Raw genomic sequence first — 22,377 nt, 5'->3', positions numbered from 1 at the left:
ACTTGTCCACCAAGTGTTGTAGCACCAAACACTGATCTATTGTGGAACGTCCGGTTCTAAAGCCTGCTTGTTCGTCCACTAAAGTGTTTTCGGCCTCCATCCAATCTATTAATTTCTCCAGAAGATGAGATGCATACAGTTTGCTAATGATGCTCAGCAGACTGATCGGACGATAACTTGCCAGGTCAGTTCTGTTCCCTTTTTTAAAAATAAGGATTATAATTGCTAGTCTCCAGTCCTCCGGGATGTACCCTGATTGATCGATAGAAGTAAATAGGGCAGCTAAGATTGGCGCCCACCACTCTATATTACCCTTTAAAAGTTCTGGGGTGATATTATCAGCCCCGGGTACCTTGCCCAATTTGAGGTTGTTGAGAAGAGTGGTGGTTTCAGAGATTGACACTGGGGGCCAAATTGGAAGAGTATTAATATCCTCCCAATCTGAAAACGGATTGCAGTGTCCCTTCATGAAGATAGATCTAAAGTGGGCTTCCCACACACAAGGGGAGATGTAGAAATCCAAACTAACGGAATTAGGTCGGCATCCTCTAGAGACCAGTCTCTAAAATGTAGACGTGTCTTTTGTTCTGGAGGCATTTATTAAGTTTTGCCACGCTTCTCTTTGCGCCAATTTCTTTTTTTGCTTTATTGTGGCCTTATAACTTTTTTTTAGCTCTAAATAATCTGCAGGGATAAAATTTAGATCTAGACTTCTGTAATATTTGTATTTACCCAGAAGGGAATTCTTTAAATTAATACAATCCTGGTCAAACCAGGATTTGGAACCATATGAGGAGAGTAGCCTTTTTTGTCTTTCAGCAGTTGAGTATCGAAAGAGTTTATCATCTCCTGAAAGAGATCTACAACTGACTCAGGCACTTTGGTGGATAATAAAGACTTGCGTAAAGTAAGGGAGCCAGTAGAATACAAGAAATTTGTTAAATTAGTCGCTAACTTAGGGGACCATTTAACACGCAAAACTCTTTGTTCCACGTCTAGATTTAACATAGGCTCACAAGTTACATGGAGTGACTGATATCCCAAATTGAGGGAAAGTAATAAAGGTAGATGGTCACTATCCCCTCTCGCCCCCACACAACAATCTGTTAATCAGCTGGGTAAAACAAAGTCCAGCATAATTGCATCTGGCATCCTTAGAATGTCTGACCAGGAGGGGGTGATCCGTCTCCAGTTCCGGGGGAGGGGAATGTAAAGCTGCATCATTAGGGCCTATTCTTGCATTAAAATCCCCAGCCAAGATGACATGTGCCTCAGTGTGTTCACTCATCAATTTAGTAATAAACTCCTCCAATTTCCTCCAAGTATCTTTGATTAGAAGTTTCTGATGCAATGGAGGAAGATAAACGTTGATCAGTAATTGATGAGATAAGGGGAATTTGAGCAACAAGGCCACCGCAATGTTTCCCAGCTCTCCTAACTTTGTGATGCCCGCACCAAGTTTGGTCGACACCAGCATGGCTAAGCCCTCCTTGGGGCGACCCCCTCTCTCGCTGGGCATAGCCCTGAGTGAATAGACAACAAAATCACTCAGAGCTAATTCCTCTCGGAGCCAAGTTTCCTGAACTAAGATAATGTCTTGTGTGGTGAGGAAAGCAAAATAGGAAGGGTCAAAGCTCTTATTCGCCCATCCAGCAACATTTCATGTCAGTAGAGATAGTTGCTCATGTGGCTGAAGGGATCTCTGTCAGGGGGAAAGATTGGGAGGTTTTTCTTCCATTCCAGTCCTGGGGGTATTAGGATTGATATTCTTGTTTCTCAGTTCGGATTTGGCCCCCCAGCACTCTACAACCTCGATGTCCTTTTCAAGGACCTCAATCTCCTCCAGGGATGTGCTCCACCTGCTGACATTTGAGTATGGATGATTGAAGGTCGTGCATGGATGATCATTTTTGGGAGTTGTTATTTCCGGTGTGCCCACTTCACTCGGGTCCAGCCTTTGCATCTCTAACCATGTGGGGGTCACTTTAATCCTTAGGGAGCTATTGCTGGTATATGGACATTTTGAGGGGCTCTTAGTATCTCTGCATACAGAGTTATTAATTATCGGGTTCACATCTACTAGAACCTGGAGTTTCCTCATCTCAGGCTCACTGCCTGGGGCATCCTTCAGAACACTGGAGCCAGTCTCCCTTTGAGGTATAATAGGGTGTTTCATCACGGCTTTAAGATTTCCATTTTTGGGTCCACTTTCAGCAGAGGACAGTGTTATCAAACGGGATTTTAGGGCTTCCAACCTTGCTAAAATTTCCCTTTGGGATGCTGCAGGCAGCTCGCCAAATGAGTCAAGAAGTCTAAGTTCCTCTATATCAATGGAGGAGCCTACCTCATCACCAGAGAATCGAGTTTTGTCTACAACCTCAATATCCTCAGTCACCAAGTGGGCTTCTACAGTGTGTTCTGGAGATGGTTGAGAGAGATATTTACTACAGTCCACCCAGAGCTTGGAAGTAACTAGTTACAAGTAACGAATTACTTGTAATTCATTACTTTTTTGAGTAACGAGTGGGTAATTCCTTTACATTTTGATTGTAATAGAACTAGGAGTAATTTTACTACTTTTGTGGAGTAATTGTAACGTTTCCAGAATTACTTTTGGGCATTACTTGGGGGGTGTCCTCTGCTCCTCTGATTTGTGGATGAAAATCATGTGCCTCAAACTGGGCTTCTGTGCAGTGTTGCTCTTTCCTCATGCTCTGTGGATAGGTAGGAGGCGACGAGGGAGGAGGCAGAGAGTGAGACGGGGTGGACTGGAGAAAACAATTATTTAAAAAAATGATAGTGGTGGTGAAGAATGGAGTGGAGGGGGAAAGGATCCGGAGGTCAAGAACATGGATAAAGGAGGAGAAGGAGGCAGCAGCAGAATGGAGATAAAGAACTGTGGAGGTGAAAGATGACAACGTGTGTGTGTGTGTGTGTGTGTGTGTGTGAAAATACTGTGTTTGCATTTGGCACACAAAGTGGCCCCCACCCTCTCTGGCTACTGTGTTGCATTTGCAGAATTTTTTTATCTTTTTTGCGTCTCAGGGGAAAATGTTTGCTTAAGTGAGTGTCCCTTACTTGGTGGCAGGGCAGGGTCTGGGAGGTGGTTAAGTGAGAGAGATTATGCTGGCTGGCTGAGTGGGGGGGTTGCACTTGGTTTGACGTGCAAAGATCTGAGCTGTGGCCTCTGCCTCCCTCCCCACCACCCTTACCAGTGGAGAGACCCCCATTGCTATCTTATGAATAAAAATAATTATTCTACTGCCTCTGTATGTGTTTGTTTATTTTTAATGTTGTTTTAGGCTACTTAGATGTGCAGCAGCCAAGGCCAGCACCTTGTAGGCGGTTTTTTTAAAGTAACTGAAATGTAATTGTAGTGATTACTTTGGAGGGAAAGTAAAGCAATCAGTTACTTTCAGAGCAATTGTAATTGTAACGGTAATTACTACTTTTTTGGGCCATGTAACTATAACTGTAATTTATTACTTTTAAAAAGTAATCTTCCAAGCTCTGAGTCCACCTTTGTTGTCTCCATAGGGTTAGACACTTTCTTCACATCAATGTTACGTAGGGGATTGTGGGAGGGCATAATCAGCGGCATAGGAGAAGCCACATTCTCGAATACCCACGAGACGAAGATGTTGAGACTGTAGAAGTTTTCTTTACAAGTGTAGCAAGCCCTGGCCAAGCTCCAATCGTTAAAGGTGACTATCGCTCTAGCGTTGATTCAATTATAATAAAGGTATTTGACACTAACTATGTCAGCAGACGAAAACATGCCTGGTAGTATTTGCTTTAAGACACTTATGAGATGAGATTTTCGTTCATCTTGGGTCAAAAAGCACTTAGGTTTATGGAAATTGCATAAAGCCAGTTTTGTCCGGTCCAGCGTTAAGTTCCATTTGTTTTTTTATATGAAGCTTTTCCTTCTCACTATTGTGTTCACCGCCCAGAGAGCTATTGCTAGTCGGGCGGTATAAAAGTCTAATAAATAATAATAAATAATAATAATATTGTTGATATTAGGCTCCTCGTCCTGTAGAGTTTTTTCCAGCCTGATGCCTTAAGGAAAAGAGACTGATGGCGAGTTGGAGTCAGGAGCCTTGGGAGGGTGCGACAAATCCCTTTCCTCAGAGCAACTTGTATTGCTGCGGTGAAAAAGGTCCTGTTGCAAAGTACTCTTCTTAGGCTCAGGGTCTAGGTGTCGGAACAATTTTCAAAATTCCATTTTTCTATACTTTGGTGGCTTTGTAGTTTTGATATTTTTGCTTTTTTTTGCAACTTGGATCTCTTTTTTTTTGAGAGTTTTGTTTAAGTCTCTTTTCATTGTTGTCCTGGTGTTGAGATTACTGGCTTTATCCGCCATTATATGGCGTGTCAGCTCCTCTCCGAGGTGTGCCTGATTCAGCGTCAATAAAAATTCTGTGATGGAGGTTAAAAAGTTATTGCTTTTATCAAGAAAAGATTTTATTAACCCAATTTCTTTTGAGATTCGAGAGAGACATCCTTCAATTGACAGACCCTCAGTAGCTGAAGGAGATGAAAGCACCGATGTATTTTGATTAGTTGCAAAAAGAGGCCATTGCAGCGAGTTTTCGGGGGTTGTTTCAATGTTCCTGCTGGCTGAGTTGTTTCGAATTGAAACCCAAGGTGATGGAGCTTGTAGTTTTACCTCCGCCTCCGTCTCCGCCAATGCAAGTTCATGAGCAAGATTAATATTATCCTCTTTATCCTCGTAATCTACCAAATTGTTCTTGGTGTCTATAGACCTCCTTACTCAACACCCTCTTCGTTTCTGCAAAGAATTGAGTAATTTTCATTTGTGTATCATACTTATTTGAGGGGGGTATATGGAAAAGAGGAATACCCAGGGACTGGTATCCCAATCTCGTTAGCACCATATCTGCAATTGCTTCAACAATAAATTTTCTTGTAAACATTTGTTTTTTTTTTTACAATAATTTTTATTCAAATTTTCATAAAACATAGAAAACAAAATCATAAAACATTCAAAGACAAAAAACAAAACAAAACAAAAATGATTAAACAAAAAAAAATAAAATGTTGACTTCCCATTTGTCACATATCAAATCAGTTATAGGTCTACAATATATAACAATCCTGTCTCTTAAATCATATTATAAAATCACTTTCCTCCAGTAGTTATCTTAATTAATCATCAAATTTCATAAACATTACTTTATTCTTTCCACAAAAAGTCAAAGAGAGGTTTCAATTCTTTAAGAAATATATCTATCAATTTTTCTCCAAATAAACATGTCAATTAATCCATCTCGTTAATAATTATAATAATCTTATTGTCATAATCATAGTCCAAATAAACATTTCGATTAATCCATCTCATCAGAATCTGTTAGGTCCAATAATTTCAATAGCCATTATTCCATTATCCCTATTAGTTCCATCTTCCATCTTCAATAGTCCTGTTAAGTCCAGTAATTTCAGTGTCCAATCTTCCATTATCAGTATTCCATAATAATCTTGCTGTTGTAGCCATAGTCATATAATAAGAGTCTGATGGGAATTTCCTCTATCCCAAATATTTTCTTGCCATCCATTCTAAATAAGTTGCTGAAACATTGTTGTAAATTCATATCTGTGTTCTTCTTTTTTAGAAAATGCACTAGCTCATCTCTTAAGAGTTTTTCCATTGTCACATGACTGCAGTTAATTCCATAGATTTTCTCTATATCAAGCTCCATCACATCATTCCAGTCCAGAAGATTATCCAAGCCATTGATAACTTTATCTCTAATATCTTCATTAATTTCTTCAGAGATAACGTTAAATTCCAAACAGTAGATTTTATTTCTAAAATCCATAAACTCCAGATCTTTTTCCAATTCCACATTTGTTCCAATCTCCAGGGTTTGTATCTTCCCTTTATTTTTTCTTTTCTCATCTCTGATCTCATTCTCCTCTCTCACAGGGTCCCCTATTTCTTTAAACTCCTGCGTCATTTTGCTCAGTTCAATTTTCAGCTCCTTACTACCCTGTCGCAGGGTTTGTTTCGTTATCTCAATCTCATCCATTATTTTCTGAAACATAATTACTTCCAGATTCTCAGCCACTTTCTTGATTGCCATTTTTAAAACCACGAAAACAAAGCAAAACAAAAATAAAGAAGAACCACTTCTTATTTCAGCAACAATTGGGTTAATATTCCAGGCTTGATGACATCACAGTATAAACAGAGCAACCTGCCTTATCTCTCTATGTTCAAGAATGCAAAATAAATTTAGTTCCCAGCATCAAAACAGTTAGTGGCGTCGTGAAGAAGCAGATTCGTCAAAATAAAATAGACCAAAAAGAGAATAGTCCCAGACAATATAATATTCCTCGGAATAGAAATCAGGAATAGAAATCCCTCTTCTGTTTATTATCTTTAGAATGCACTTCCAGGACAGCTTTTTGCGACAGAAACAGAGATAAGCTGTTAATTTCGTGAATAACAGAGAAGAGCTATATCTCACCCAGAAGTTGTCCAAAGCCGATCAATCTGACAAATCTCCTTTTGCTGCAACAATTTAAACCAAGTAAAAAAAATAATAGAAAGAAGGGTGCTTGCCTGTTAGTCCGTTCTCTCTTTGAAGAAAAGATAAACGTATCGCTTAAGCAGATAGAGCTTGTTAGGAAGTCCGTCCGGCATTGTTGGCTGGACCTTATCTCATAAATTAATGAAATCCAGTCCTCCCAACAAAAACAGGCTTTGAGGTTGATCTCTACGTTTCTCCCTGCCCGGGAGAAATTTCATCAGTCAAAAAAAAAAATGTTCTGACCGATTTATATCTGAATAAGCTTCTTTTGAGGCGGGAGCCCGTCCCAAAAGCAGGCACAAGCGAAGTCACCCTTCCCTTGGATGTGAGGGCGATCTGGCTGCGACATCTGTCACCCCATTGATCGCCAGGGTTGATTCGGCTGATCTGGCTGGCTAGGCGGGTGTCCCCTTCCTCCCTCACCGCTCCATGTGCATCCCTCCCGAAGCTCCGCGCTCGGTGGAAGAGGACGACCATCCCAGATAGAAGGAGTGTACCGTTCTTTGGTCAAGGGTATACGATAGCTGCGCTCCCCTGCTAGAACCTCCAAACAAGCTCAAGGTCCATTTGTAGGTAAACATTTGTTGAGAAGCCAGAAGCCCTTGGATTTCTTGTTGCCTGTATCTTTAAGCCCCCGAGTAACTCCAGTAATGGCTAGCGCTGGGCTCAGTCAATTCCCGCACCTGGCATGGTAGTCTCAAAGCGCCATTAATCATAAAGTTCACTGAGGCGTATGTATCCACATATTTATATGCTCCAAGGGTTTTAAGGTTAGTTTGTCTGTGATTTCCACAATCTACACAAAGGGTTAAGGCTTGAAGAAGGAGCACAGCAGAATCCAGCCTGTCAAGGAGCTATATCTTTCTCAGAGCTTAGTTGTTTTATCTTTGCTGTCTTGGCTGAGCAAGAATCTCAGCTAGATGGGGGGGAGTAACAATAGTTGTTAATCTGGTGAGAGGCCTTTTGAAGTATTTTAAAAACATTCACTCCTCAGCTTGCTTGTATGCTTATCTTCCCTCATTGGGCAAAATAGACCTCCACATTAAGTTAGCTTTCCGGTCTTAGTTTGTTATCCTAGAGTAATATTTAAAAGAGTGAGCTATAGAATACTCAACAAAATGCGGGAGCTTGACCAACAAATGGCCGACCTCATCATTCTCTCTGCCGTAAGTCAAAATAACATTAAATAATACACTATGTGGATCATAATCATATTGCTTTTAAAGATGACAATCCATAGTAAATTAATAACACAATTTTCATTTGTACACTAATACTTTCCCTTTCTTTTTCTTTCCTGCAGGAATGTTGAATATCATTCCTATCCTTTCATTTGGTGGACAATGTAATAATAGTACCATATCCACATTTATTATTTATTTATTTTATTTGTTTCATTTATAGACCGCCCATAGCGAGTGGGTCTCTGGGCGGTGTACAAAAAGGTTAAAATACAAAATATCAACAATAAAATCAGACAACAAACAATAAACACAAGCAGCAACTAAAGAAAAAAAGAAAAAAGAAAAAAATTAAATTATAACATAAACACTTAAAATGCCTGGGAGCATAGCCAGGTCTTAACCTGGCGCCGAAAAGATAGAAGTGTAGGCACCAGGCGTACTTCTTCGGGGAGGCTGTTCCACAGTTCAGGGGCCACTACATAAAAGGCCCTAGATCGAGTAACTGTCCTCCGGGCTTCTCAATGGGTTGGTACCCGGAGGAGGGCCTTAGATGCTGAGCGAAGTGACCGGGTAGGTTCTTAGCGGGAGAGGCGTTCCACAAGATATTGCGGTCCCACGCCGTGTAAGGCTTTATAGGTCAAAACCAGCACCTTGAATCTGGCTCGGAAACAAATAGGTAGCCAGTGCAAACGGGCCAGAACAGGTGTTATATGTGCTGACCGGCTGGTCCTCGTCAGCAGTCTGGCTGCTGCGTTTTGCACTAGCTGAAGCTTCTGAACTGTCTTCAAGGGCAGCCCTACGTAGAGCGCATTACAGTAATCCAGCCTAGAAGTTACCAGAGCATGAACAACTGAGGCAAGGTCATCCCTGTTCAGATAGGGGCGTAGCCGGGCTACCAACCGAAGGTGGTAGAACGCATTCCTTGCCACCGAGGCCACTTGCGCCTCAAGAGACAAGGCAGGATTGAAAAGGACTCCCAGACTATGAACCTGTTCCTTCAAGGGGAGTGTGACCCCATCTAGAACAGGGTGAACATCCACCATCTGGGCAGGGGAGGCACTCACTAACAGTGTCTCAGTCTTGTCTGGATTGAGTTTCAGTTTATTAGCTCTCATCCAGTCCATTATCGCGGTCAGGCAATGATTCAGCACATCCACAGACTCACCTGTAGAAGATGAAAAGGAGAAATAGAGCTGTGTGTCATCAGCGTACTGGTGGCAACGCACTCCAAAACTCCTGATGATGGCACCCAGAGGCTGCATGTAGATGTTAAAAAGCATGGGGGACAAAATCGACCCCTGAGGGACTCCACAATGGAGAGTCCAAGGTGTCGAGCAATGTTCCCCAAGTACTACCTTCTGGCGACGATCCGCCAAGTAGCAGCGGAACCACTGCCAAGCAGTGCCTCCAACTCCCAACTCCGCAAGTCTCCCCAGAAGGATACCATGGTCGATGGTATCAAATGCCGCTGAGAGATCAAGGAGAATCAACAGAGTCACACTCCCTCTGTCCCTCTCCCGACAGAGGTCATCGTACAGGGCGACCAAGGCTGTTTCAGTGCCAAAACCAGGCCTAAAACCGGATTGAAACGGATCCAGATAATCGGTCTCATCCAAGAGCACCTGGAGCTGATTGGCAACCACCCGCTCTAGAACCTTGCCCAGAAAGGGGATATTTGCCACCGGTCTATAATTGTTCAAGTTATCTGGGTCTAAGGAAGGTTTCTTCAAAAGAGGTCTCACTACTGCCTCCTTGAGGCTTCTAGGGACTACTCCCTCACTCAAGGAGGCATTTATCACTTCCTTGGCCCAGCCGGTGGTACCAGTCCTGCTAGCCTTGACCAGCCAAGATGGACAAGGATCTAGAGCAGATGTGGTCGCCTGCACCATTCCAAGCACCTTGCCCACTTCCTCAAGCTGCACCAACTGAAACTCATCTAATAATGAAAGACAAGACCGTGTTCTGGACACTTCAATGGATTCATCTGTCATAACAGGTGGGTTATAGGTCCCTACGGATGCATGCGATTTTATTTTGGAAGTGCCCTGCAATGTCGTTACAGTGAGCTTCAAATGTTTCAATGGTATCTTGAGGACCAGAATGTAAGAGTCCTCGTACAACCCTAAAAAGCTCTGCTGGGCGGCAGAGAGATGTCTTGATAGAGGCAGCGAAGTAGGACTTCTTCGCCGCCCTTACCGCTTTTATGTACGACTTAGTATAGGCACTTACCAAAGCATAATTGCATCCATCTGGAGTTCGTCTCCATCTGCACTCCAGCCTCCTTCTCTCTTGCTTCATCACTCTCAGCTCCGGGGTATACCTCGGAGCTGTATGAGCTCTGCATCGAAGAGGGCTCACGGGAGCGATCGTGTCGATAGCCCGGGCCATCTCTGTATTCCACAGTTCGACCAAGGCCTCGACAGGAGCGCCAGTACTATCAGCTGGAAAAACTCCCAGAACCCTCTGAAAACCCATAGGATCCATAAGCCTCCGGGAGCGGACCAACTTAATAGGTCCCCCACCCTTGCAGAGGGAAAGAGTCATCGTAAGTCTAAAACTCAGCAGGCGGTGATCTGTCCATGACAATGGAGTAGATGAAAAATACCCCACCTCCAGATCACCATCCCCATGACCAGTGGCGAAGATCAAATCAAGAGTGTGACCCGACACATGCGTTGGGCCAGTAACAAATTGAGACAGCCCCATGGTTGTCATGGAGGCCATGAAGTCCTGAGCCACTCCAGATAAGACAGTCTCGGCATGAACGTTGATATCCCCCAACACCACAAGTTTGGGGGACCTCAACAACACCTCCGAGACTATCTCTGTCAGCTCAGCTAGGGAAGCTGTTGGGCAGCAAGGTGGGCGGTACACCAACAAGATTCCCAGTCTGTCTCCTTGGCCCAGTACAAGGTGGAGGCACTCTAGACCAGTCGTCATCTGGACAGGATGCCTGGTGAGAGAGAAAATACTCCTATAGACCACAGCGACCCCGCCTCCCCGGCCCTCAGATCTGCCATAGTGCTGCACCGTATACCCAGGTGGGCAAAGCTGAGAGAGGGCAACTCCTCCCTGCTCACCCACCCAGGTCTCGGTTATACATGCCAGGTCGGCACCCTCATCCACAATTAAATCATGGACAAGGGAGGTTTTATTATATACCGACCTGGCATTCAAAAGCAGCACCTGGAGATCTAAGGGCTGGCTGATAGAACAACCAGCAGTTCTGTGGTCTTGAGGAGAACCAGAACAAGGCACAGACACAACTTGTCTGGGGCGAGTTCCCCTTACCTGGCATGTTCTCCTCCTAACGCCATACCTCCCATTACCCGTCACTACGCTAATTGGGGCCCCCGGAAGCCCCCCCGTTAAATACAAAGCATGCTCTCCCAGGCACATTTTAAAAATATTTAAATACAAACAAACACATTCACACAACAACGCATAAAAATACACATAAATATACACAAACACGTCCACACAATCTCATTCATACACACAACAGACAAAACAAACAGACAATTAAAATGCACCCAAACAGCAACAATAGCAGCCGACATTGGCAAGGGATCCCTGTATCTTGTAAATTTATATAATAATAAAATCACACTATACTGAAAGGAAATTAGTCCCTTTACTTTGTCCTCATGGTCTTTTTAAATTATCTCTTAGTTTTTCCAGTAGAGCTATATCCCAAACTGTTTTATACATATATTTGCTCTTTTAAGGTCTTTCCAAGATTGTGCAATAGTAATCCTTACTACTAAGATCCTCTGCGGCACAGAGTGGTAAGTGGCAGTAATGCAGCCAAAGCTCTGCTCACGGCCAGAGTTCGATTCCAACGGAAAGAGGAAGTCGAATCTCCGGTAAAAGGGGTCGAGGTCCACTCCACCTTCCATCCATCCGTGGTCGGTAAAATGAGTACCCAGCATATGCTGGGGGGTAAAGAAAGGCTGGGGAAGGAACTGGCAATCCCACCCCATATATATGGTCTGCCTAGTAAACGTCGCAAGACATCACCCTAAGAGTCGGAAACGACTCGCACTATAAGTGCGGGGACACCTTTACCTTTTAATCCTTACTACTACCAACAAAAAACTTACCAACTTCTTATTTTCAATATCAAGGTCTTCATTTAGAAATAAATTGAATATTGCTAATTGTTGTGTCAATGTGATTTTTTCTCAAGTTATCTGTTCAATCTGTTTGATTACAGATGTTTAAAAATTGCAAGTTTTTTTGACACTCCCACCACATATGTTCTTTGACATCTCCCCAGCACATTGAAGATGTCCTGGATTCATCAGTGCTATTTTTCTGGGTGTCAGATATCCTTCTGTTCTCCCTTATAATTTGAACACTGGATTAGATGGGTGGTGGCTCTGAGATTATATTGGGGAATATTTTAGAGGAGGCAATTAATGAAGAATGCAGTGATCTGGGACAGTCTAGTGCTGAGGTCTGGTTTATAGGAACTAGGGCTGGGGGGAGAAATTAGATTCAGTTTGCATTTAAAGCTGAATTTAGCAAAATCACACTTTCTGAAACAATATGGGAATTAAAACAGACATCCTTCGAAATTCACACATCCAAATTTTGTGATGGAGTTCTCCAACCAAGAGATGTTTACAAAAATGCACATAAAAGGAGAAAGTGTGCACAAAATGAATATTGGTGAAAATAACATACTAAAATAAATTATATTAGGATGAATTGCTTCCAAAAATGTGTACATGAGTCAAAACTGCACACAAAAATGAATTCATTAGGAGAAACTTTTACTAAAATGCGGAAGAATTTTCATTTTTTAAAAAAATTGAAATTCGTGCAGAAATGTGGAGAACCGAATTTAAGATTAGAAAAATGAGAAACTGAGAACCTAAACTGACAAATCATTCCATCCCTAATAGGGATTGGCAAGTGGTGAACTTTAATAGCAGCAAACACAAGCACATTTTTCACAATTCTGAGTTTTCCCTGAGTCATCAAATAGAATGTTTTGCTGTAGGGAATTAACAGATAACTCTTGGAGAATCTCTGATCCATTACTTAAATGCCATATCAGAATGACAGCAGGCACATTGTGTCTGACATTTCCATTTACATCTACTACCTGGGGGAGAGAGAAATCAGCCATTTGGCTTTTGCTATATATATATATATATATATATATATATATATTACTACTGAATCTTTGGGGTTATTTAGCCTGCAGGGGATCAGATTAAAAAAGACATCAAACATTTGTTGCTTCCCTAAGCAACAGCTAAGACAATTCAGCAGCAGCATTTATTTGCCTATATATGCACCTTTTTAGTAATTAAGGCAAGGATCGCACAACACAAACAGGAGCAAAATAATTACAGAAGAAAAAGGCATTGAATGCTCCTAAGAACAGAATTGTTTATTGCTTCGTATATCTGCAGTTAATTCTTAAGGATGTGGCAAACCTAGTTATTCCTGCACTTAGATGTGTTATAATTCTGTCTTTGGAATCAAGGATTAACTGTGTTGGCACACTTGCTTTACTCTTCTAAAACAGCAGATCTCAAACTTTTCCCCCTGCAGACCACTTGAAAATTACTAGGGTCTCAGTGGACCATTTAATATATATCTATTTTTCTTCAGCACTGGCATTTTCATCAAACCCAGTGCTGGGTTATGAAAATCACAGGCCCTAAGCTAGGTTGTTGAGAAGGTCCCCTTTAACTGGTATATTCTGAGGGGGAAATTAGTAGATTGCACTGGTGTCATAGCATGAAAAATCACAGGCCCTACGGCAGACCTTGTTAGCCTGTTTGATAAATCTGGCTCCATAAAAATGGCCTAGATCTCCCTTGTCAGACAAAATAAATCAAGAGCAGCACAGACATTCTCAATTGTTCCATAACCTTTCCATGAACCACCTGAATTGAGTTCACAGACCACCATTGTTCCTCACTCCACAGTTTGAGCACCTCTCTTCTTAAATTTAGTGAATAAATTTGGAAACACAGTGGCCTGATCCTATGCTTGTTTTCAGGGCCAGTTCTAAAGGGTGGCCAGGTGGGACACTGGCCCAAGGACCCCTGGAGCTACAGGGGGCCCTCTGCTCTCCTTCCGCGATCAGCAGAAGCATCTGCAGACCGCCATCCCCCCGCTATCCCCCCACTTTATCTACCTTTCTGTTGTTTTTTGCGGCATGCAGATTTGCCATCAATCAAGATGGCAGCTGAGGTTTCCTTAAGGGGCTGAAGCCTCTGCTGCCATCTTGGCTGATGGCACACATGCATGCTACATGTGCGTGTTGCTGCCATCAACAAAGATGGCAGCAGAGGCTTCAGCCCCTTAGGGAAACCTTGGCTGCCATCTTGATTGATGGCAAACCTGCGCGCACCACAAAAAACAATGGAAAGGTAGGTGAAGCGGGGGGATAGTGGGGGGATGGCAGGCGGTGTGGAAGCTCTTGTCTTGTGGTCCATGGATGCTTAAGTCCTGCAGATCATGGCCAGGGAGTGGAGGGGCCCAGGGCGGACTGGTACCAAAGGGCCCTGGCATGCCTGGGGCTGGCCCTGCTTGTTTTACTCAAAACTAAATCCCACCAAGCTTAATGGAACTTACTTGTATTTTTGTGTGCATAGGATAACACTGCAAGTTGTGGACCAGGAAATTCCTGATAGAGATGAACTGGTTCCCACTGTTTCAATCCTTTATTGTTCCATATTAGAGTTGCCTGGTTCAGGGCCTGAGACTGATCCTATATCTTTAGGAGAACAGAAAGTCAGCCAAGTGCAGGTGTTCTTGCAACACTGTAATGGGAAAAACCACAAGGTGGAATTTTCCCTTCCCCCTGCACAACTTTTAAAGATACAGAAGACCTCTTGGAGGACAGGCCTGGCAACCAAGAGGTCTTCTGTGTCTTTAAACGTTGTGCAGGGGGAAGGGTTTTTCCCATTACAGTGTTGCAACAACACCTGCACTTGGCTGACTTTCTCTTCTAAAGATACAGGATCAGTCTCAGGCCCTGAACCTGGCAACCCTATTCCATATAGATTCACTGTGCTCCAAGTCTCTGAATTCCTAAATTCCTGAACCTCCTGAGTTCTAGCATAACTAGGATAACTTCTGAGAGTCATGCCAGAGTTGAAGAATGTGGATTTTGCCGTAGCTCTCAGTTCCGTCATATGCATCAACTTTTTTAAAAAAAATGCAAACCAAACCACCCTTCCAGAAAAGAAAAGAAAAATCTTCATAACATGATTGTATGTATAACCTCATGCTGGTAGTACTTTAAAGTCCTAAAAGGTTTGAAACCAGGATACTAAACGATTGCCTTCACTGATATCAACATGATCACAGTCTGAGATCTTCTTCAGAGGATCTGCTGGTGTGACTCCTGTGAGCACATGGGATAGGGCTTCATTGGCAGTAGTGCCATGCTTGTGGAATTCTGTTCCAGCTAAAATGCATATGGCCTCATCATTGCAGGCCTTCAGGTCACCTATTTGTTTAAAGGTGCTTTTTCTTAAAGAAGTATTAAAGGGGCCCTCTGCTCTCCTTCCACGATCAGCAGAAGCATCCGCGGACCGCCATCCCCCCGCTATCCCCCCACTTTACCTACCTTTCCGTTGTTTTTTGCGGCACGCAGATTTGCCATCAATCAAGATGGCAGCTGAGGTTTCCTTAAGGGGCTGAAGCCTCTGCTGCCATCTTGGCTGATGGCACACATGCATGCTACATGTGCGTGTTGCTGCCATCAACAAAGATGGTTTTTAGCCAATGTGAAGTCAGGGTTGTGATTGACAAGATTTGTTGACCCCCAGACAATAGCTAAACCCACAGTTTCCTTTTCCTGCTTGTCTCATATCAGGAATTCAGTAAATATATAGCTTTCAGCAGCACGAAGAGTACTTTCTCTGAAGAGAACCATGACATGCTTCTGAGTAAACATGCATAGGATTGCACTACAACAGAAGATCACAGCAGGATCTTGGCAGGCATAAAAGTGTTCATGCAGGGTTTTTTAATTACTTGCAAAAATGACATATACATTTTATCTTTCAAATAATTTTTGAACAGAGGTTTTAAAAAGTGTACATGCTGCAGTGTTATACTTTTCTAATTAAGGAGTCAAACAAGTTTAATTTTTACTGGACTGTTGAAGAGGGCAGTTTATTTGTCTTATTCATAACCTGTCTTGAAAACCTTCCCAATATGAACATTGATTCCACACACCTGGGAGCTAACCCCATTGAATTCAGTAGGACGTAATTTTGAGTTGACATGGTTAGAATTGTGCTGAAAATCAATGGGACATTTGAGTGAACATAGGAAAGGATTGTGTTGTAAACCTTTCTCTCCCCCCCCCAATCCTTTTTTAAGCAGTTAGGCAGAGCTTACTTAGGTGTCACTGCTTTTATTTGGCAGGAACCTATTACTTTTTTTAAAAAAGTTCTGCTATGGCCAACTGGTTTTGATGTACTCTTACATCTCCAATGTGTGTATATATGGAATATTTCCAACAACCCTTTGAGGTAGGGTTGGCAACCAAGGCAGCTCACAACAAGAAATAAAGCCATTTAAAATCTAATAACTATAAAACAAGTATAAAACAGTTACAAAACAGCTTAACATGGCATGATTCTGAATTTGGATTGGGTGAGTGAAGTTCCTTATCACTGAATTGCAGTCCTGTGCATGCTTCCCTGTCTGAGTAAGCTCCGTTGAATACATTGGGACTTGCTTCTGAGTAAACATGCAAGGATTGCAGTATAAATATATTTACAGGTTGTGTAAAAAATAAACATGTGTGACATTCATTCACACTATGTCTTGATACGTAGCTGATTTCACACTATTGTAAATTATTTACAAATGATTATTTCTTCTACATTTTAAGTGTGCCCTTCTTCCTTGGAGTGGTCATGGTCCCCCTCTGAGGGGCAGATTAGGCTGAGAAATGGTGCATAGCCCATGGTCACCCAGTAAATTTTGTAGCTTATTTCCATTTTAAAGTTTAATTAAAATGATTTATATGCAGGCAAAGTTTATTAAGTAATGCAGATCCACATAATACATTTAAAGCACACGACTTCCCCCAAAGAATCCTGGGAAGTATGGTTTCCCCCTCACAGTTTTATTTCCCACCACCCTTAACAAACTACAGTTCTCATGATTCTGTGGTGGGATTCATGTGCTCCAAATGTATGTTGAATGTGCTTTAAATCCATGGTGTGTATCTGCTCTAGTGTGCTGTGCATTCATTAGTGAATTGAAAAGAACAATATTAAAAGATACTTTTTAAAGCAGGGCTGTAGCTCAGTGGTAGGGCATATGCTTTGCATGCAAAGGTCCAATATTCAATCTCTGGAATCTAAAATTCAATCAATTGCCTGGAATCCTGGAGAGCCAGTGCTAGTCTATGTCATCAGTACTGAATTAGATGGTACCAAATGGCCTAACTTGGTATAAAAGAGGAAACCAAGGGCCACAGTGACTCCAAAATTTATGTATTTTATTTACAACATGTATATACTGCTTTATTTTTAAAAACTTCAAAGCAGATTGTAGAAGAAATTTAAACAATAAAATTATTGGCAAAGAAGACTTAAAGACAGGTATTTAAAAACATTCAAAATAATAAAACCAACATTGAGTTAAAAACAGATAAAAAACATAATAGCTTCTACATGCCTGGGTAGGCTTGACTACCTGCCTAATGTAAATAGGCAGGGAGTTCCAAAGTGTAGGTACTGCCACACCAAAGTATCAATTTGTTTCAGAGCAGAAGAAGTACTATGTGGAACCTGTAACACGGAAAACACACCTTGAACTTGCCTAGTAGCAAATTGGCAACCAGTGTAGATTTCAGAGCAGAGGTATTATGGCGCAGCATTCTGCACTAACTGCAGCCCCCGAGTAAGGTTGTGCTGCATGCGGATTTCTGTGACCTTGGGTGACTGGCTGCCAGGATTTTTTTCGTTTTGGTTAGGAACCCTGATTGATTGTGGGATGCAGAGTTTTGTGCCTTACTCATAGGAATCTTGTTATGGTTGGTATGGTATTGCATTTAGGAAATCATCACTGTCTTTTTCTTGTTTGATTTGCATTTCATTTACCTCTGATCTTACTCCCTTACATCCATAGAAGCAACAACAGTGGTTCCATGTGGTCAGCTCAACCCCCTTAAACCCACTGATGATGCACCTTGTTATTTGCATGATGGTTTGTTTCTTCAATAGTGGTAAAAGAGAATTCACATATTGGGAAATGTGCTTCAATTGATGTTGTTCCCGATCTACTGCTTGTGAAGGTAAACCAAATCATGTGTGTTTTCTCTCTGTCAGTTATTACTCATTGGAATTGGATTGGCTGTCAAAGTGAGTTTATAGCAGCCCACAGAGTAGGCAGAAAAGAACAGAGAATTTTCTTAACTCTTACTCATTTCTCATACCTCTCTCTGCAGTGAAGTGTTAAGTCTGTAAAGAACTTTGGAGCAGCCACATTAAAAGGCAGGCAAGGAGCTGCAAACTCTGCTTTGATATGGATATCGTTGCACAGGATCCCTAGTCAAGCCTTACCAACAGCACAATCCTAACCATATCTACTCAGAAGTAAGTCCTGTTGAGTTCTATGGGGCTTAGTCCCTTAGTGTGTTTAGAATTGCAGCCTTCCGGGGCATCCATCTTTACTCCTGAGTGCTCCCATCTAACATCCCCACAACACTAGGCTTCTTTCTCTCTACAATGGCCTTCTTGTGGCTGGCCTGGCCTAAGGATTACTCTGAATTATATGCTGGAAGCTGATTTGAGAGGGTTTGACCCTAAAAATGCCAGGACCTATAAATATTTTAAATAAATAAAGATGGAATCAACACAATTTTCAGTAGTGTTTTACTGATGCACATATCTGCTATTGCACATTGGTAGAGCACCACACAAAAAGAACTTGATAAATTGTACATAAATCAAGACTGATAAATAAAACACTTTAAAAAACACACATGTGCACTCTTAACATAGCTTGTTGAACATCCAAACAAAGCAAAGTAATGGAAAACTCTAGCAAACTACACATGCAGTGTTCTCTGTGCAAAATTTGGGAAATAATGATGATGCTGATGCTGATGCTGATGGAGGATTACTCAGTGGTTCCCCTTCAAAAAATAGCTCCAGTAGTTTAGAACTTCAAAGTCTGGTGGGAAATGTTGGAAGAATCCCTAGAATCTGGTTCATATCATACCTCTGTTACAAACTTGTTATGTGGGCTTAAGTCACCCTCATTCTCCCATATGCAATATGAGGGATGCTATAAGAATAACTGTGATTATGAATTGTGAAATGTTTTGAACATTGTAAGGTCTGTTGTGATTGTTCAGTTTAGGTCCTCTTACCGGACTTGCTTTTGAAACAGGGTGTTTTCATGGCTTATGGAGGTCTTCAGCAAAAAAGAAAAACATAAGGAATAGCAAATAAATAAAACTCAAAGCTAAGATTATATGTCATACTAAATATTTTGCTGCTATTGCAGATGATTTTTGGTAGACCATTTTATGCATCAATAGCTAACCTTGAACAATGAAGAACTGGCAACAGCTAACTTTAAACGACTGAGCATGTAAGGTTTGTGCATCAACTAGGCCCAGGAAATCAGGGCCCATTTAATCCATTGTTTTTGAACATATCATGGTTATGTCTTTTAGCCCACACCCAACTATGTATGCCCATTATAGAAATGGTATTTGTCTAGTGGGCCCAAGACCAGGGTGTCTGAAGGACCACTTATTCCCTAGAAACCTGCCCATTAACTGAGATGTTGTGTTGCCCCATTTTCAGAGTTTAAGCAGGTGGCCTTTTCATTTGTGGCCCTCTGACTTTGGGACACTCTTGTCAGGAAGGCTTATTTAGCACCTATGACAGTTCTCCTCTCCTTTATATTCTAGGTCAGGCAGGGGGAGGATTTGTGACCCTTCAGATGTTGTTGGACTACAGCTTCCATCAGCCCCAGCCAGCATAGCCAATGGTCAGGGATTTTGAAGGCTAGAGTCCAGCAACATCTGGGGAGCCACAAGTTTCCCCATCCCTGTGCTTGATATATATCTATACTAATATTGAGATATATAGGTATGCACCTTCTGTAAATGAATAAAGTAAATGACTGATATTTACGGGTTTTGTGGTTGTTTCATCATTTTATGTTTAATGTGAGCCACCTTGGACAATTAACCAAAAAGACAGGATGTAAATGTGCTTGCTAGATAAAATAAAAATAAAGCTTCCTTTCGTTGTCATGTGGAATAGTAGGTGTTGCGTGTGTGTGTGTGTGTGTGTGTGTGTGTGTGAGAGAGAGAGAGAGAGAGAGAGAGAGAGAGAGATCTTTCTTGCAATGTCTGTAGTTTTTCTTGGTAATTTGGCTGGCTTATTCTCCTCTCTTCAAGGCTATCTTTATTTTGCCTTTAGTTTTAAATAATGCAATATTAATATATTTTACATGTATCCCATCTTCTTACAACATATTACAGTAAAAATGCTAGGTGATGAGATGCAGGATTTAGATTAACCAGCTCAGCACTGTAAGCACAACCAGGTCCACACATTTATGGTCAAAACCCTGCTTACTGCTGTCAACAGTGAAACTAAATGTGGCATTAATTTGCATGGATTAAAGAGCATGTTTTTCCCTGTGTAAACAGTTGCTGTGTGGGGAGAGAGGGGTCTATGCAGGAGCTTTATTATGGCATGTGAGTAGGGGATTTAACCCTTTCCTCCCACTTTGTGATTCCAATGAAAATTGCACACACACTCCAACCTCAGAGGTACTATTTTCCCTGGGAAGAAAGACTCTGTTGGCTTCAGTTTTGGCTGATGCACATTGGGATTGGAGGGGCGGAAGGCAGGCAGGCTGATAGGAGGTGCAACCATAGCCAATGACAAGCAGAGCCAACTAATTCTAATTTTGTCCCTATCTTCTTCCTGCTAAGTTCTACAAGGGCAACACTGAGACTAAGGATGAGGAATAATAAATAAGTAAGAAGGCAGGTAGGTGGAGGCTTTCTACCGGACCTGGGGCCAGCAGGGCACCCAGACTCTTAGCTTTCTTTTTCTTTTTTTTAAAATAAGATTCTAAGTGCTCTGGATCAAAAGATATACACCAAAATGTAAGTCACCACCCTCCTGGAATTTATATGAAATGAGCTAGCTTGCTGCTCCAGTTTCTGTCCTTTCAGGTGTTTAGCCAATGAATAAAGTCAGAGCTGTTATTGGCAAGGGATTTGATGAACACCAGGCAATAGCTAAAAACCTTTGCAAGTCCTGAAAAGAGCTGCCGTTTTCTTCTTGTCTCCACATATTGGTTAATGGTGTGCGTGTGCACATCACGTGAGTTGAGGAAGTTTATAGGTTTCAGGAGCAACAAGTGTGCTTGCATGCCCACTTTTCTCTCTATGTGCACATCCAACATGCGGCCCAGAACAGAAGATCAAAGAAGCACCCACAGCACAGCAGAATCTTGCTAGGCATGCACAGTAAACAATTGCAGTGATGAGAATAAAATACATACAATTTTTCAAGTTATTTGCAAAAAATAGCATATTTTACATTTTCCAATAATTTTGAACAGAAATAAAAAAATACATGAGACTTTGCCTATACTCATGTGTCTAGGAGTAAAGCTGCAATGTTAATCTCACATACCTGGAAGTAAACCCCATTGAATTAAATTGGGTTTACTTTTGAGTGGAAATGGCTAGAATTGTGCTGTAAACCCATGGGATTTTTCCGTAGACATAGCATAGGACTGTATTGTTAATCTTTAACTCTCTCTCTCTCCAGTCCTATTTTTAAGCAATTAGGAAGGGCTTACTTGGATGTCACTGCTATTATTTGCCGAGAAACTAATACTGATTTTTTTTAAAAAAATGTTCTGCAATGACCAACTGATTTTGACAATAAACTATTATATGGGGTGTATGCACTTTTATATCTCCACTGTGCGTATATGGAGTCTTTCCAACAACCCTGTGAGGTAGGCTGAGAGTTGGTTCAGTCAAGCTGTCCATGCTTGGAGTATTTTCTGTGTATGTGTTGGCAAGCCTTTTTTTTTTGGTTGGCATTTTGCTGTAAAAATATCAGAACTGTGGAATGTTGCCGCTAAAGCAATGGGTGTGTGTGGCTTTGTGCATGGTCTCTGAATAGGACATATTTGCACATCATTTTTCTTCCTGAGTCCTCCCTTCCTCTTTTACCTTTACAACAATCCTGTGAGGTAGGTTAGGCTGAGAGTTGGTTTTGTCACCGATGTTGTGAAGCTGCACTTTGAGTACTTTTCGTCTGTTGCCCTTGCTGCTGCTGCTGCTGTTGTTATCGGGGATTCAAAACCATTGTTCTTATCAGTAATATATGTACCAAAGTGGCAGTTCTTGCCAACAGATTGCAGGCAGGGGTGTGTGTGGTACAATGTAGGGGCACCTGGCCAGGAAAACCTGTTGACATCCCTGCCCACGGAAATAACCTTCACTAATGTAAATTCATTAATTTCAGTGGGTCTACTCTGAGCAAGACTTAGTTGGATACAACCCAGTGGGTTCTCTCTCACGCTGGACTACACAGCCTTGGCATTCAGAGACTAGGAAATCCTTTGCGAAACCGTTGAAGGGACAG

Source organism: Rhineura floridana, chromosome 7 (genome assembly GCF_030035675.1).
Source record: "Rhineura floridana isolate rRhiFlo1 chromosome 7, rRhiFlo1.hap2, whole genome shotgun sequence".
In the NCBI taxonomy this organism is placed as follows: domain Eukaryota; kingdom Metazoa; phylum Chordata; class Lepidosauria; order Squamata; family Rhineuridae; genus Rhineura; species Rhineura floridana.
Note: the sequence above shows the minus strand (reverse complement) of the source record.